Source organism: Heptranchias perlo, chromosome 13 (assembly GCF_035084215.1).
Source record: "Heptranchias perlo isolate sHepPer1 chromosome 13, sHepPer1.hap1, whole genome shotgun sequence".
In the NCBI taxonomy this organism is placed as follows: Eukaryota; Metazoa; Chordata; class Chondrichthyes; order Hexanchiformes; family Hexanchidae; genus Heptranchias; species Heptranchias perlo.
Window position 1 is genome coordinate 8,798,834 of NC_090337.1, and position 14,748 is coordinate 8,813,581.

Here is a 14,748-nt window from a genome sequence, read left to right on the forward strand (position 1 = left end):
CCAGGGCTCACAGTTGCAGGATACGGGGTACGCCATTTAGAACCGAGATGAGGAGAAATTTCTTCACTCAGAGGGTGGTGAACCTGTGGAATTCTCTACCACAGAAGGCAGTGGAGGCCAAGTCATTAGATGTATTCAAGAAGGAGATAGATATATTTCTTAATGCTAAAGGGATCAAGGGATGTGGGGAAAAAGCGGGAACAGAGTACTGAGTAAGACGATCAGCCATGATCATTTTGAATGGCGGAGCAAGCCCGAAGGGCCAAATGGCCTACTCTTGCTCCTTTTTTCTATGTTTCTATGTTTCTTGCCAATAGGAGTCAGCCTACATGATACTTGACTTGTTACTTGTTATTCTTCCTCCCCTCTCCTTTTTTTGTATAATTGCATAATGCCGTTACTAATCTCGCAGTTTCCAGATAAAGATCCGGCAGCTGGAATATTAACCTATCTTTCTCTTTCAGATGCTCCTGGATCTGTTGTAGATTTCCAACATTTCCTGTTAATCCTATCAGGGTTTAACTATAAATGCATTTACAGCACCATTAACGTTTTCTCAGCCATAAAAACATGCAAACAACACACTGGGGTTCATTTCTAGAAGAATAGAATTCAAAAACAGAGAAGTTATGTTAAACTTGTATAGGACCACACTTGCAGTACCGTGAACAGTTCTGGTCTCCATATTTTAAAAAGGAAATAGAGGCTCTGGAGAAGTTGCAAAAAAAGATTTAAAAAGATGATACCAGAACTGAGAGGTTATAGCTATCAGGAAAGACTGAACAGGCCAGGGTTCTTTTCTCTCGAAAGGAGAGGCTGAGGGGTGACCTGATAGAGATGCAGAGGAGATGTTTCCACATGTGGGGGAGACCAGAACCAAGGGCTGTAAATATAAGATAGCCACTAATAAACCCACTAGGGAATTCAGGAGACACTTCTTTACCCAAAGAGTGGTAAGAATGTCGAACTCACTACCACAAGGAGTAGTTGAGGTGATTAGCATAGATGCATTTAAGGGGAAGCTAGATAAACACACGAGAGAGAAAGGAATGGAAGGATATGCTGATAGGGTGAGATGAAGTGGGGAGGGAGGAGGCTCATGTGGAGCATAAACATTGGCATGGACCAGTTGGGTCGAATGGCCTGTTTCTGTGCTGCACTTTCTGTGCAATTCTATATAGTTCACTTAACCACGGTAAATTTCACTTTTACTCAAAATTTGTAGTTAGGAGTGAGTTTAATTATGAATATATCTGAAATCACAGTAGTAACACCCTGGTCAGTGGCAATCAAGGAAGGTAAAGGCCGGGTGGGGGAGGGGGGAGGGTGATCGGGGAGGGGGTTGATCGGGGAGGGGGATGATTGAGGGGTTGATCAGTGAGGGGCAATCCGGGGTGGGGTGGGGAGGTGATTGGGGAGGGGGGTGATTGGGGAGGGGGATGATTGGGGGGTGATCAGAGGGGGTGATGGGAGGGAGGGTGATCGGGGAGGGGGTTGATCGGGGAGGGGGATGATTGAGGGGTTGATCAGGGAGGGGACGATCGGGGGTGGGGTGGGGAGGTGATTGGGGATGGGGTGATCAGGGGGGATGGGGGGTGGTGATTGCGGGGGTGGTGATCGGGGGGGGTTGGGGGATGGGGTTAGTGATTGGGGTGGTGGTGATTGGGGGGGTGGTGATTCGGGGGGTGGTGATCGGGGTGGGGTGGTGATTCGGGGGGTGGTGATTGGGAGGGGTGGTGATCGGGGGGGGGTGGTGATTCGGGGAGGGTGGTGATCGGGGGGGGTGGTGATTCGGGGGGTGGTGATTAAGAGGGGTGGTGATTGGGGGGATGGTGATTGGGGGGGTGGTGATTCGGGGGGGGTGGTGATTGGGAGGGGTGGTGATTCGGGGAGGGTGGTGATCGGGGGGGGGTGGTGATTCGGGGGGTGGTGATTAAGAGGGGTGGTGATTGGGGGGGTGGTGATTGGGGGGGTGGTGATTCGGGGGGTGGTGATTCGGGGGGTGGTGATTCGGGGGGTGGTGATCGGGCGGGTGGTGATCGGGGAGGGTGGTGATCGGGGAGGGTGGTGATTGGGGAGGGTGGTGATTGGGGGGGTGGCGATACAGGGGGTGGTGATCGGGGGGGTGGTGATTCGGGGGGTGGTGATCGGGGGGGTGGTGATTCGGGGGGTGGTGATCGGGGGGGTGGTGATTCGGGGGGTGGTGATTCGGGGGGTGGTGATTCGGGGGGTGGTGATCGGGGGGGTGGTGATTCGGGGGGTGGTGATTCGGGGGGTGGTGATCGGGGGGGTGGTGATTCGGGGGGTGGTGATTTGGGGGGTGGTGATTCGGGGGGTGGTGATTCGGGGGGGGGGGTGATTCGGGGGGGTGGTGATCGGGGGGGTGGTGATTCGGGGGGTGGTGATTCGGGGGGGGGGGTGATTCGGGGGGGTGGTGATCGGGGGGGGGTGATTCGGGGAGGGTGGTGATCGGGGAGGGTGGTGATCGGGGGGGTGGTGATCGGGGGGGTGGTGATCGGGGGGGGTGATTCGGGGGGGTGGTGATCGGGGGGGGGGTGATTCGGGGGGAAAGTGGTGATTCGGGGGGGTGGTGATCGGGGTGGGTGGTGATTCGGGGGGGTGGTGATTCGGGGGGGAGGTGGTGATTCGGGGGGGTGATGGTGATTCGGGGGGGAGGGGGTGCCGTGGTGGCCAACAGTGGCCCACCTGGTTTCAATGTGGGGTCAGGAGGAGAACACCTGCACCTCCCGGCTCCACATTCAGGTAAGTATATTTTAAACAATTACCTTGTTGGTAGAGGCCTGCAGCGGTCCCTTTAAGGACCACCTTGGACCACATGTAAACCTGGTTTCCTGAACTCTGTAGACCCTGGCACCAGTTGTGTTCAACAACAACTTGCATTTATATAGCGTATTTAACGAGGTAAAATGTCCCAAGGCGCTTCACAGGAGCGTTATCAAACAAAATTTGACACCCAGCAACATAAGGTGATATTACATAGATTGTACAGCACAGAAACAGGCCATTCGGCCCAACTGGTCTATGCCAGTGTTTATACTCCACACGAGCCTTCTCTCTCCCTACTTCATCTAATCCTATCAGCATATCCTTCTATTCCTTTCTCCCTCATGTACACATCCAGCTTCCCCTTAAATGCATGTATGCTAGTCGCCTCAATTACTCCATGTGGGACCAAGTTCCACAATCTCGCCACTCTCTGGGTAAAGAGGTTTCTCCTGAATTCCCTATTAGATTTATTATTGACTATCTTATATTTATGGTCCCTGGTTCTGGTCTCCCCCACAATTGGAAACATCTTCTCTATGTGTACCCTATCAAACCCTTTCATAATCTTAAATACCTCTATCAGGTCACTACTTAGTCTTCTCTTTTCTCGAGAAAAGAGCCCCAGCCTGCTCAATGTTTCCTGTTAGGTAGAACCTCTCAGTTCTGGTATCAGGTGACCAAAAGCTTGGTCAAAGAGGTAAGTTTTAAGGAACGTCTTAAACGAGGAGGGAGAGGTGGAGAGGCGGAGAGGGTTGGGGGGGGAATTCCAAAGCTTAAGGCCTAAACAGCTGAAGGCACGGTCACCAATGGTGGAGCGATTAAAATCGGGGATGCACAACAGGCCAGAATTGGAGGAGCGCAGAGGTCTCGGAGGGTTGTAGGGCTGGAGGAGGTTACAGAGATAGGGAGAGGGGCGAGGCCATGGAGGGATTTGAAAAACAAGGATGAGAATTTTAAAATCGAGGCGTTGCCGAACCGGGAGCCAATGTAGGTCAGCAAGCCCAGAGGTGATGGGGGAACAGGACTTGGTGTAGGTTAGGATAGGGGCAGCAGAGTTTTGGATGAGCTCAACTGCATGCAGTATGGCAAATGGGGCCGCAAACCGGCATTGGGCCCCTTGTTTGAATATACACTCCCTCATTACTGCACTGAAGTGTCAGCCTAGATTATGTGCTCAAGTCTCTGGAAAGGGGCTTGAACCCACAACCTTCTGACTCACGGGGCAAGAGTGCTCCCACTGAGCCAAGGCTGAAACCACAGCTTGTTAAATTATTCATATCTATTAAGAGCTAGGTTGCAAAAGAGCATTTAATACAGTTGTGTGTTGATGTGAAAAACATATGCACTGAAAATTTGCGAGAGAATTAACAAAAGCTTGGGCACCTTACCTCATTGAAATGCTAATTTCCTCCTCAGATGCCAATCTGAGCCCAGCTGTGACGTGATGTTATGTAAGGAATCTTACAACACCAGCCTGACGAAGGAGATAATCTCCGAAAGCTTGTGATTTTCAAATAAAACTGTTGGACTATAACCTGGTGTTGTAAGATTCCTTACATTTGTCCACCCCAGTCCATCACCGGCATCTCCACATCGTGATGTTATGTCGTGGAGCACATTCACACTTCATCCAATGAGTTCATTTGTTTTGCAGAAACGATCACATCAATAAGAATTCAAATACTTTTCCATCCCATATTCAGTCAGACATAGATCTTCATTCAAAAACAGCAAACTAATCACTATTGCTGTTTTGGATAGATGGACTGTTTGAAGTAATATGTACCCTGCATCTGGTGGTAATTGGTGCTGTTCATCAAGTGCTTTGAATATTAAAAACATGATAGTGGTTTAAATCGTTAGCTGCATAGGCTCTGTACCCTCACCACTGACTCAATCCCCCATCCCTGGCTGCTGTCTCAGGTTCAACCAGACTGTTTGCAACATTGGGACCCTGTTTGATCACAAGCTGAGTTTCTGATCCCGAATCCCCTCCATCGCAAACACAATCTACTTCTACCTCTGTAATATTGCTCACCTCTGCCCGTATCTCAGCCCATCTTCTGCTGAAACCCTCATTCAACCTCCAGACTTGGTTACTCCAATCATCTCCTCGCTGGCCTCCCATCCTCTGCCCTCCGTCCACTTCAGCTCATCCCATCCTCTATCCTACACCGAATCCCACTTGTCCATCTACTGTTTGTATTTCACAGCCTGTCTTGTTCAAAATGGGTAGCCCATCTCAAGGCATCAGAGGGAGATAGATAGATAGTGATTCAATGGATGGTTAGCAACAGACCATGACATAAAGGTAATTCCCTGACATTCAGGGAACTTGTACCTGGTCCGGTTTACAGTGCAGCAGACATGGCAGTTTGTTATTTTCTTTCTTCTGAGGAGGGACAGTTAAACTACTGAAAATCTACAGCATGTGATTGCTTTTGTTCACTTATCCATCTTCTGTTTAATAAAGCTGTCTATTGATGTACCATAGGCAATTGTGGTCCCTAGGAGCTTGTTGGACTCTACAACACTCCGATCCTCAAATTCTGGCCTCTTGCGCATCCTCGATTTTCATCGCTCCACCATTGGCGGCCGTGCCTTCAGCTGCCTAGGCCCCAAGTTCTGGAATTCCCTCCCTAAACCTCTCCGCCTGTCGACCTCTCTCCCCACCCGCCTCCCTTTAAGACGCTCCTTAAAACCTACCACTTTGACCAAGCTTTTGGTCACTTGTCCTAATATCTCCTGATGTGGCTCGGTGTCAACTTTTGTTTGATAATCGCTCCTGTGAATCACCTTGGGACATTTTACTACGTTAAAGGCGCTGTATAAATTCAATTTGTTGCTGTTACCCCCACCCCCCCCAACCCAGCAATTTGTTCTTCCTCCCCAAAAAGCTGGCATTATAAACAGTTGGTGAGGGTCGAGCACGAGGTCTAATGGTCAAGGGGAGGACTGGTGAGTTGAATGGTCTTCTCTAGCCTTCCTTTTTTGCCAGCCTCCATCCAACTGCATTTTAAACTCCCCAAATGGCCTTGACTCCAGCTGGATCATTCCAAACATTTATCAATCTTTCAGGAAATATTTTTTTCTCTCAGATCTCGTCTAAGTTTACTTTTTGTTGAATTACATTTCCTGCGCTGCTGGCCCGACTTTATATTGCAGTAATGTTTCTGACCAAAGGGAGACGAGATTATGTGAGTGAAGAAAAAAAGAGTAACAAATTACCAAAAAAACAACCTTTAAGAAAATGAAGCTATTATTTTCGATCCAACAGTGAGCTTTCGTTGACCTGCATCGACAGAAACTCCTTTGATTTACCTGAACCATATGCTGGAGTGTCGTATATGAAGGCGGATAATGAAACTATTAAACAAACAAGATTTCAAGCTCCCACTGGGGGAAAATTTCTTCCGTATGTGTGTCTGCAAATGCATTTTATAAACGTTCTTTTTTTGTACCGATTGCACAGCGATCCTCCCCCATTGTTGCTGCATGACTTTAAAAAAAATCTCAGGGTGTAAATCTTATGTCACCCGGGTGAAAAACTGGCGTTGCAGATCGGCCCCCCCCCCCATTTTCATTTCCATACAGCACCCAAATAACATCATGAGCCCATTACTGTAAAATCTAGTCGTACTTTCACACGAGTTTCTCACTGCTTCCAAACCTGAAGGTGTGAGGTGTGCAACTTGTTGGTCAATCGTGGTGCCACCTATACCCCAGTGGGTGGCATTCTCACCTCTAAGTCAGGAGGTTGTGGGTTCAAGGACCCACAGCAGAGACTTGAACACATAATCTTGACTGACTCTCCCAGTGCAATATCGAGGGAGTGCTGTACTGCCAAAGATGCCGTCTTTCGGATGAGATGCCCTGTCTTCCCTCTGGCGTGGCTGTAAAAGACCCCATGCCACAATTTTGAACAAGAGCAGGGGAGTTCTTCCATGTGTCCTGTTCAAAATTTATCCCTCAACCAACATCACTAAAACAGATAATCTGGTCATTGTCACATTGCTGTTTGTGGGACCTTGCTGTGCGCAAATTGGCTGACGCGTTCTCTACATTACAACAGTGACTACATTTCAAAAAGTACTTAATTGGCTGCACAGCACTTTGGTATGTCCTGAGGTCATGAAAGGCCAATCGTGTTTGACTAATTTCTTAGAGTTCGTTGAGGAATTAACAAGCAACGTGGATAAAGGGGATCTTGTGGATGTGGTGTACTTGGATTTCCAGAAGGCATTTGACAAGGTGCCACATCAAAGACTACTACACAAAATAAGAGCTCATGGTGTAGGGGGTAACATATTAGCATGGATAAAGGATTGGTTAGCTAACAGGAAACAGAGAGTAGGCATAAATGGGTCATTTTCAGGTTGGCAAGATGTAACGACTGGAGTGCCACAGGGATCAGTGCTGGGGCCTCAACTATTTACAATTTATATCAATGACTTGGATGAAGGGACCGAGTGTATGGTTGCTAAATTTGCTGATGACACAAAGGTAGGTAGGAAAGTAAGTTGTGAAGAGGACATAAGGGCCCTGATATTACAGTGGAGGCGGGATGGCAGTGGGGGGCGGGGGGTGATTGGGCGTGTGAGTAACCCGCCCAATAAAAAATGTTCGTTTTGCACGCCATCGCAAGTCAATTGGAACCATGGCTTCCGGGTTTGCCGTTCGAAAGCTGCGCAGCGGGCGGACTACGCAACCGCATCACAGGCTGTCAGGTGGAGGAGCTCTATTTAAAGGGGCAGTCCTCCAATGGCTTCTCCTGGAGCAAACACCCACACAGCACAGGGGCAAGGCCGCTCCAAGATTCAGTGATGTCTCACTCCAGGTGCTATTGGATGGTGTGATGAGGAGGAGGGATGTGTTTTACCTGGCAGACGGGAGGAAGTGGCCTGCCTCTGCCACCAAGAAGGCCTGGCTCAAAGTGGCAGAGGAGGTCACCAGCAGCAGCAACATTTCCCGCACCTGGATCCAGGGCAGGAAGCACTTCAATGACCTAACTAGGCCAGCCAAAGTGAGTACACTTACTGATTCTTCATCGCCGTCTTCCACATCACTGCCCCCACCCCCTCAACTCATTCTGCACTGCCAACATTACTCTATCACATCACTCCCCTCACCCAATCAAAGCTCATCCTCAACTTACCTGCACTTCATCAGCACTTCCACACCTCCCCATTAGTCACCCCACCACTACCACTCAACCCAATCCTCATACTATGTCATTGCTCTGTCTCATACTCACCCTCTGATGCATCTCTTTCACGGTCAGCCGCACCCAAACCAATGCATTCATCGGTTGGCCACATCACCATCACTCACTCACGCGTCTGTACTTTCTCCCCTTATAGGAGAAGAGAGCTCAGAATGCACAGGAGGGGGGCTAGCCTCTATTGAGCTTCAAGTATGGCTCACAAATTAGTCCATTCAGGCCCTGACAATGGCCCTTCGGACTCATGGTGAACAACATTCTGCCACCTTAAACAGGCAGGCAGATACACAAGCACTGGTCGTACAAGGCTTCACACATGTCCTCCAAACTGTTGTCCAGCAGAGTGGCAGGAGTCATCTGGGCCTGGCCCAGGAGAGGGATGGTGGTGAAAGGGGATATGGAAGTGGGGAAGCCACTCAAGGCGCTCCCACGTCTCACCCGTTGCCCCCCTCTCAACCAGTACCCACAATGCTGCCTCCTCTCCAGGTGGTACAGTCTGCCCCTGCACAAGTGCAGGTGGAGCAGTCTTTGGAGGGGTCCACACAAGCACTAAAACCCAAAGGGCAGAGGCCCAAAGCATCTAATCAGTCAGGGCATGACTAAGAGCAATCTGCCACTACCTTTGCTGCAGCTACAGGGGATGCACCGTGTAATAGTCAGAAGAGAAAGGCAAAGGTTTTATAAGCACGAAGAGTATGCACAAGGGTGTTTGACAGTTGGTCACATTTTTAATTTATATTAGCTTTTTATTAAACTCACATTAAATATTATGATTATCACCACTACTGCCACGTCTTGGTCATTCTTGACTGGCTTGTGCAATAAGTCCCTTTCATGAGGTTCACCATGAACACCCACACTTGATGCCACCCATTGGGCCACTTTACAGTGGGTGTATGTGCAGTTGCAGGACTGTTTCGAGCAGGGGGCAGGAGAGGGGGCTGGTGTGGCCGCTCCTCTGTCCAGGTGGTGCGAGGACTGGACTCTTCACACTTTTTGAAGTTAGGAACCGTTCACACATCAGTGACTCCCTGGCCTCACGGGCAGCCAGGTGAGCCGCTGCTCTGCCCGTGGTTTGCTCCTGCTCCTCCTCCTCCACCTCTTCCTCCTCAATGTGGGTGGCAGATGTGGATGGGGCCTCCTCAAGTGTACCATGTTGTGCAGGTCACAACACACGACTATAATGCGTCCCACTCTGTCTGGTGCGTATTGAAGCGCTCCCCCAGAACGATCAATGCACCTAAATCACATCTTGAGCAACGCTATAGCATGCTCAATTGTAGACCTGGTGGCGATGTGACTGTCATTATATCGATGCTGTTGCTCGGTGATGGGGTTCCTCAGAGGTGTCATAAGCCACCTGTGCAGAGGGTAGCCCTTGTCCCCAAGGAACCAGCCCTTAAGGGTGTTCGTTGCATGGAAGAGGGGCGGGATGTTGGATTCCCGGAGGATGAAGGAATTGTGGCAGCTACCAGGGAATCTGGCGCACACGTGAAGGAATCTTTTGCGATGGTCACAAACGAGCTGAATGTTGATGGAGTGATAGCCCTTCCTGTTGATAAACAGTCCTGGCTCGTGTGGAGGTGCTCGTATTGCTATGTGGGTGCAATCGATTGCACCCTGCACCCGTGGGAAGCCAGCCACGGAGTGGAATCCCACTGCCCTCTCCGTCTGGCTGAGGTCATCCATGGGGAAGTTGACGACTGTGAAGCCCTGCGAAACAAGCCGTCGGTGACCTGCCTTATGCACTTGTGTGCAGATGACTGAGAGATCCCGGCGATGTCCCCGGTGGCACCATGGAATGATCCGGAGGCAAAGAAGTTGAGGGCGGTGGTGTCTTTGACAGCTACAGGTAAGAAGATGCTGCACAGCCCAGCCGGGAGCGCTCGGTATGAAGGAGGTTGCAAGTGTCTGCAACTCCCTGATGACTGACTCTGAGCCTCCGTATGCACTGCTCCTCAGAGAGGTCCAGGAAGCTAAGCCTCGGTCTGTAGACCCTGTGGCGAGGGTAGTGCCTCCTGCGATGTCGCTCTCTCTGTTGTTGCCCTCTGTGTTCTTGTGCAGGGGCCTGCGGCGCAGCACTGTGTTGTGGAGCTCCAAGTGGCGGAGGTGGACACCGCGCCCAACAAGACTGGTGATGTTGCTCGTCCTCGGATGTCGTGGTGAAAGCAGCCATGGCGCCCCCCCCATCCTGACGGTGTGAGTTTGAGGGGGTCCGCAAAGTAGTTAAATATGTTTGAACAGAATAATTTTTGACTCCACATGAAGAGTTCCTTGAAATTGTGACGCACACCACTTTTTTGTAAAGTCATTAAAGCAGCACTGGGCAAGCAATTCAAAGGAATCTTTTATTTAGCAATTGTTTCTTAATTTTACAATGACACTGACATTTGGCTTGAAAACAGATTATGCACTGTTATCAGAAAGTCACTAGAATTCATTGTAATTTAGTATATATTTTGTAGTTTTTAATTTGCATCAGAAAAAGACAGAATTTTCAGCGAAAACACAAAGATCTTGCAGCCAAAACTTGGTCTGAAAGAACTGAGTGCCCTGCTGCAATAAGTGACCTTTTCTCCCCATCTGTCAAATAAGCATTTGATTGTCTGACTGGCTGCTGGCTGAAACACGTCTGTTGCAACATGGAGTGTTTCCCACAGCACGGGAAACACGCTGAGGACGCTTCAAAATCACACCCCTACCAAAATGTGTCGAAAATTAAAGTAGTTCAACTACTTAAACTGTCTCAACAACTGTGTAAAGTATCATCCCGCCGGCTTTAATTGCCGGTGGGACTTCCGCATTCAAGAGATGCGCCATTTGGAGCTGGGCTCCAAACCCAAACGGGATTTCACCGATTTCCGGAGCCCCACGCCCCTAACGCACCTGCAATTTCCCGGGAAAATCGAGCCCAAGGAGTCTGCAAAGGGATACAGATAGGTTAAGTGAGTGGGCAAAAGTTTGGCAGATGTGGGAAAATGTGAACTTGTCCACTTTGGCAGGAGGAATAGAAAAGCAGCATATTATTTAAATGGAGATTGCAGAACTCTGAGGTGCAGAGGGATCCAGGTGTCCTAGTAGATGAATCACAAAAAGTTAGTATGCAGGAACAGCAAGTGATTAGGAAGGCAATTGGAATGTTGTTATTTATTGCAAGGGGAATGGAATGTAAAAGTAGAGATGTTTTGCTACAGTTGTACAGGGCATTGGTGAGACCACATCTAGAATACTGTGTGCAGTTTTGGTCTCCTTATTTAAGAAAGGACTGATTGTTTTAGAGGCGGTTCAGAGAAGGTTCACTTGACTGATTCCTGGGATGAGCGGATTATCTTATGAGGAATGGTTGGACAGATTGGGCCTGTATACATTGGAGTTTAGAAGAATGAGAGGTGATCTTATTGAAACATATCAGATCCTGTTGAGACTTGAAGGTGTAGATGCTGAGAGGATGTTTCCCCTTGTGGGAGAGACTCGAACTAGGGGCCACAGTTTAAAAAAAAGGGGTTTCCCATTTAAGACGGAGATGAGGAGAAATTTCTTCTCTCAGAGGGTCGTGAGTCTGTGGAACTCCCTTCCCCAGAGAGCGGTGGAGAAAGGGTCATTGAATATTTTTAAGGCTGAGTTAGATTCCTGATTAAGAAGGGAGTCAAAGGTTATACTAGGTAGACGGGAAAGTAGGATTGAGGTCACCATCCGATCAGCCATGATCTTATCAAATGGCAGAGCAGGCTCGAGGGGCCGAATGGCCTGCTACTGCTCTTAATTCGTATGTTCGTAAGGCGCTATGTGAATGCATGTTCTTTCTTCCTTTCTTTATATCAAACAATGCAATATGCCAGATTTTATGCTAAACATCTGCAGTACACTTCAAATTTTCCATTGCTGGAATGTTCAACAAAGTTTCAAATATGATTAAAAGAATCTTTCGATTCTTGTATTTCCCTGGCAAGTGTGTGATTTGTCCACTAACTAATTTTTGCAAGTCTCAAAGCGCTTTACAGCCAATGAAGTACTTTTGAAATCTAGTCACTGTTGTAATATAGGAATCGCAGCAGCCAATTTATGCACAGCAAGCTCCCACAAACGGCAATGTGATAATGACCAGATAATCTGTTTTTATGTGTTGGTTGAGGGATAAATATTGGCCAGGATACCGGGTAGAACTCCCCTGCTATTCTTCAAAATACTGCCATGGGATCTTTTACTTCCACCTAAGAGGGCAGAGAGGGCCTCGATTTAACGTCCCATCCAAAAGTTGGCACCGTGCAGCACTCCCTCAGTATTGCACTGTGTCAGCCTGGGTTTTATGCCCAAGTCCCTGAAGTGGGACTTGAACCCACAACTTTCTGATAAAGGTAAAGCAATTACAGCACTTTATACGAAAGACACAGGTGAGACTGAAGAGGATACAAGAAAAATCTGACGATAATCTGAAGAGCATCACATTTAACAGAGCAATTTTGCGAGCTTCAAAATCTGCTGCATCATTGCTGACTTTCTCTAATTTAAGACACAACCATCGTAGCTGTTGTTTTCACGAGAGATTTCCTGTTTGCCGGCATTTTCTACACTGCAATTAGTCAAAACCCTGAGACGGCTTCAACATACTGAGATTTTTCCGATACGACTAACGATATTTATAGGTTCAAACCATTGGACCAAGATAGTTTTGACCATCACAAGGTGTGACTACAGGAGGAACATCTAGTCTTATTTACGTCATCAATTCCCAACAGCAAACCGTGATGTACTCTTCAAGAATTAAGGGGAGTTGCTTGATTTTATTGGGTACAATCAGCAGCATTGTTTGGTTGGGCGCAAGCTAAACTCAGTTCTCGTGGGGGATCAGATTTTCCATCTGTAAAATGGGACGCACCCGCAACTGGCTGATGGGCAGCAGCAGTAAGATGTTAGTTACTGGGTGTTGGTAATCTCTCAAAAAAGAAGTTAATATGTCAAATATGAGTCAGTAGTCCAGCAGCCGCCATATGGCACATATAATCTCTTCCATTCAATCACTGCACACTTTGTGCAGAACTCATTGTGCTTTGATTCTATATCTAGACAAAGTGCTTCCCAAGAGAAAAACAGTTCAAAGTAATCAACTATGAGGAGTCGTCACTGCTTATCTTTTGAATTCCAGACATTTACTAATCATTGATAGGAGCTCAGTGGCATCCTGGATGAGACTGGTGAGCGGAGAATATACACTGAAACCCTTTAGATATGGTACAAGTCCAGTGATTGGACGAGATAAGGCACAAGCAATGGGTGCGAGTGCATGTTATACTTTGTTGGGTCTACGCATTTGTACCCAATAGACCAAAGAATGTTGACGCAACGTCTTTGAAGTTCAAGGGTTCAATAATCTGTGTTTGGAACTCATGGTCTACATTATGGAACTTCTATTTCACTGCCAGTTCCTTTAGTTCCGTACAAAACTGATCAACCGTCTCTCCCACATTTAGTTGAGCCCAACAAAAGGGGACTGTTTCATGCATAATGTTTTTCTTGGCACGAAATAATTGGAAAGTGCTGTTTTGGCACCATTGCAATCATCACTCTCCCCCGTATCAGTCAAAAAAATTGTTGTAATCCCTCCCCACTATGTTATGGGAGTGCAGCCCTGTTCCGCTCAAGTGCAGCGATAGTAAATCAAATCATTGCCCCCTCTCGAACCTGTTAAGCCAGTTTGGCCAATGACTATGGATGCTAACCCTCCAGGATTGTCCCGGAGTCTCCAGGAATTAAAGATTAATCTCCAGGACACTGCTGCGAACAAAACCCGGGAGAAAAAAAAAAATCAAAGGGCCATTGAAAAAATAAATGGTGCGTTCTTCTTCATTCTCTTTGAACACTTTCATTTATTAGTTATAAAAATTTTGAAGATGGGAAAAAAGGCTATTGGACTGGGCGGGCCGGGAGGTCATGTGATGAAACCTTCAAGAGTACATCCAACTCTACCAATGAATTGCAACTGAGGAGGTATCAGAATGCGCACCAAATACAGACAGGATAAGCATAACTGATGGCATTTTGATAGAAACACAGGTAAGAACTTGCATTTATATAGCACCTTTCACAACCTCAGGACATCCTAAAGCACTTTATAACCAATGAAGTACTTTTAAAGTGAAGTCACTGTTGTAAGGTAGGAAACGTGGCAGCCAATTTGCGCACAGCAAGGTCCCACAAACAACAATGAGATAATGACCAGATAATCGTTTTTTTGTGATGTTGGTTGAGGGACACCTGGGAGAACTCCCCTGCTCTTCTTCAAAATAGTGCCCTGGGATCTTTTACGTCCACCTGGGAGGGCAGACGGGGCCTCGATTTAATGTCTTATCCAAAAGACGGCACCTCCGACAGTGCAGCACTCCCTCAGTACTGCACTGGGAGTGTCAGCCTGGGTTAAGTGCTCAAGTAATGGGATGCAGGACCTTGTGACTCCGACGCGACAGTGCTGCCATTGAGCCAGGGCTGATGGCACATATTCAAACAGAATTTTTTTCCACACGGATTTTTTTTTCTCCTCACTAATGGCAGATGCTTTTTGTCAATTCCCATCACCAAATGTTGTATGTAGAATTGGGTTTGAACAATACTAAACAGAAACCACGAGCCACCTACTTACTTGTTGATCCGCTACACTCCAGCCAGGATCTTACCATTCAATAATAGCATTAACTCCAAGATTAGGCTCCCTTTGCTGGATACACATATAATTACATAATAATGTT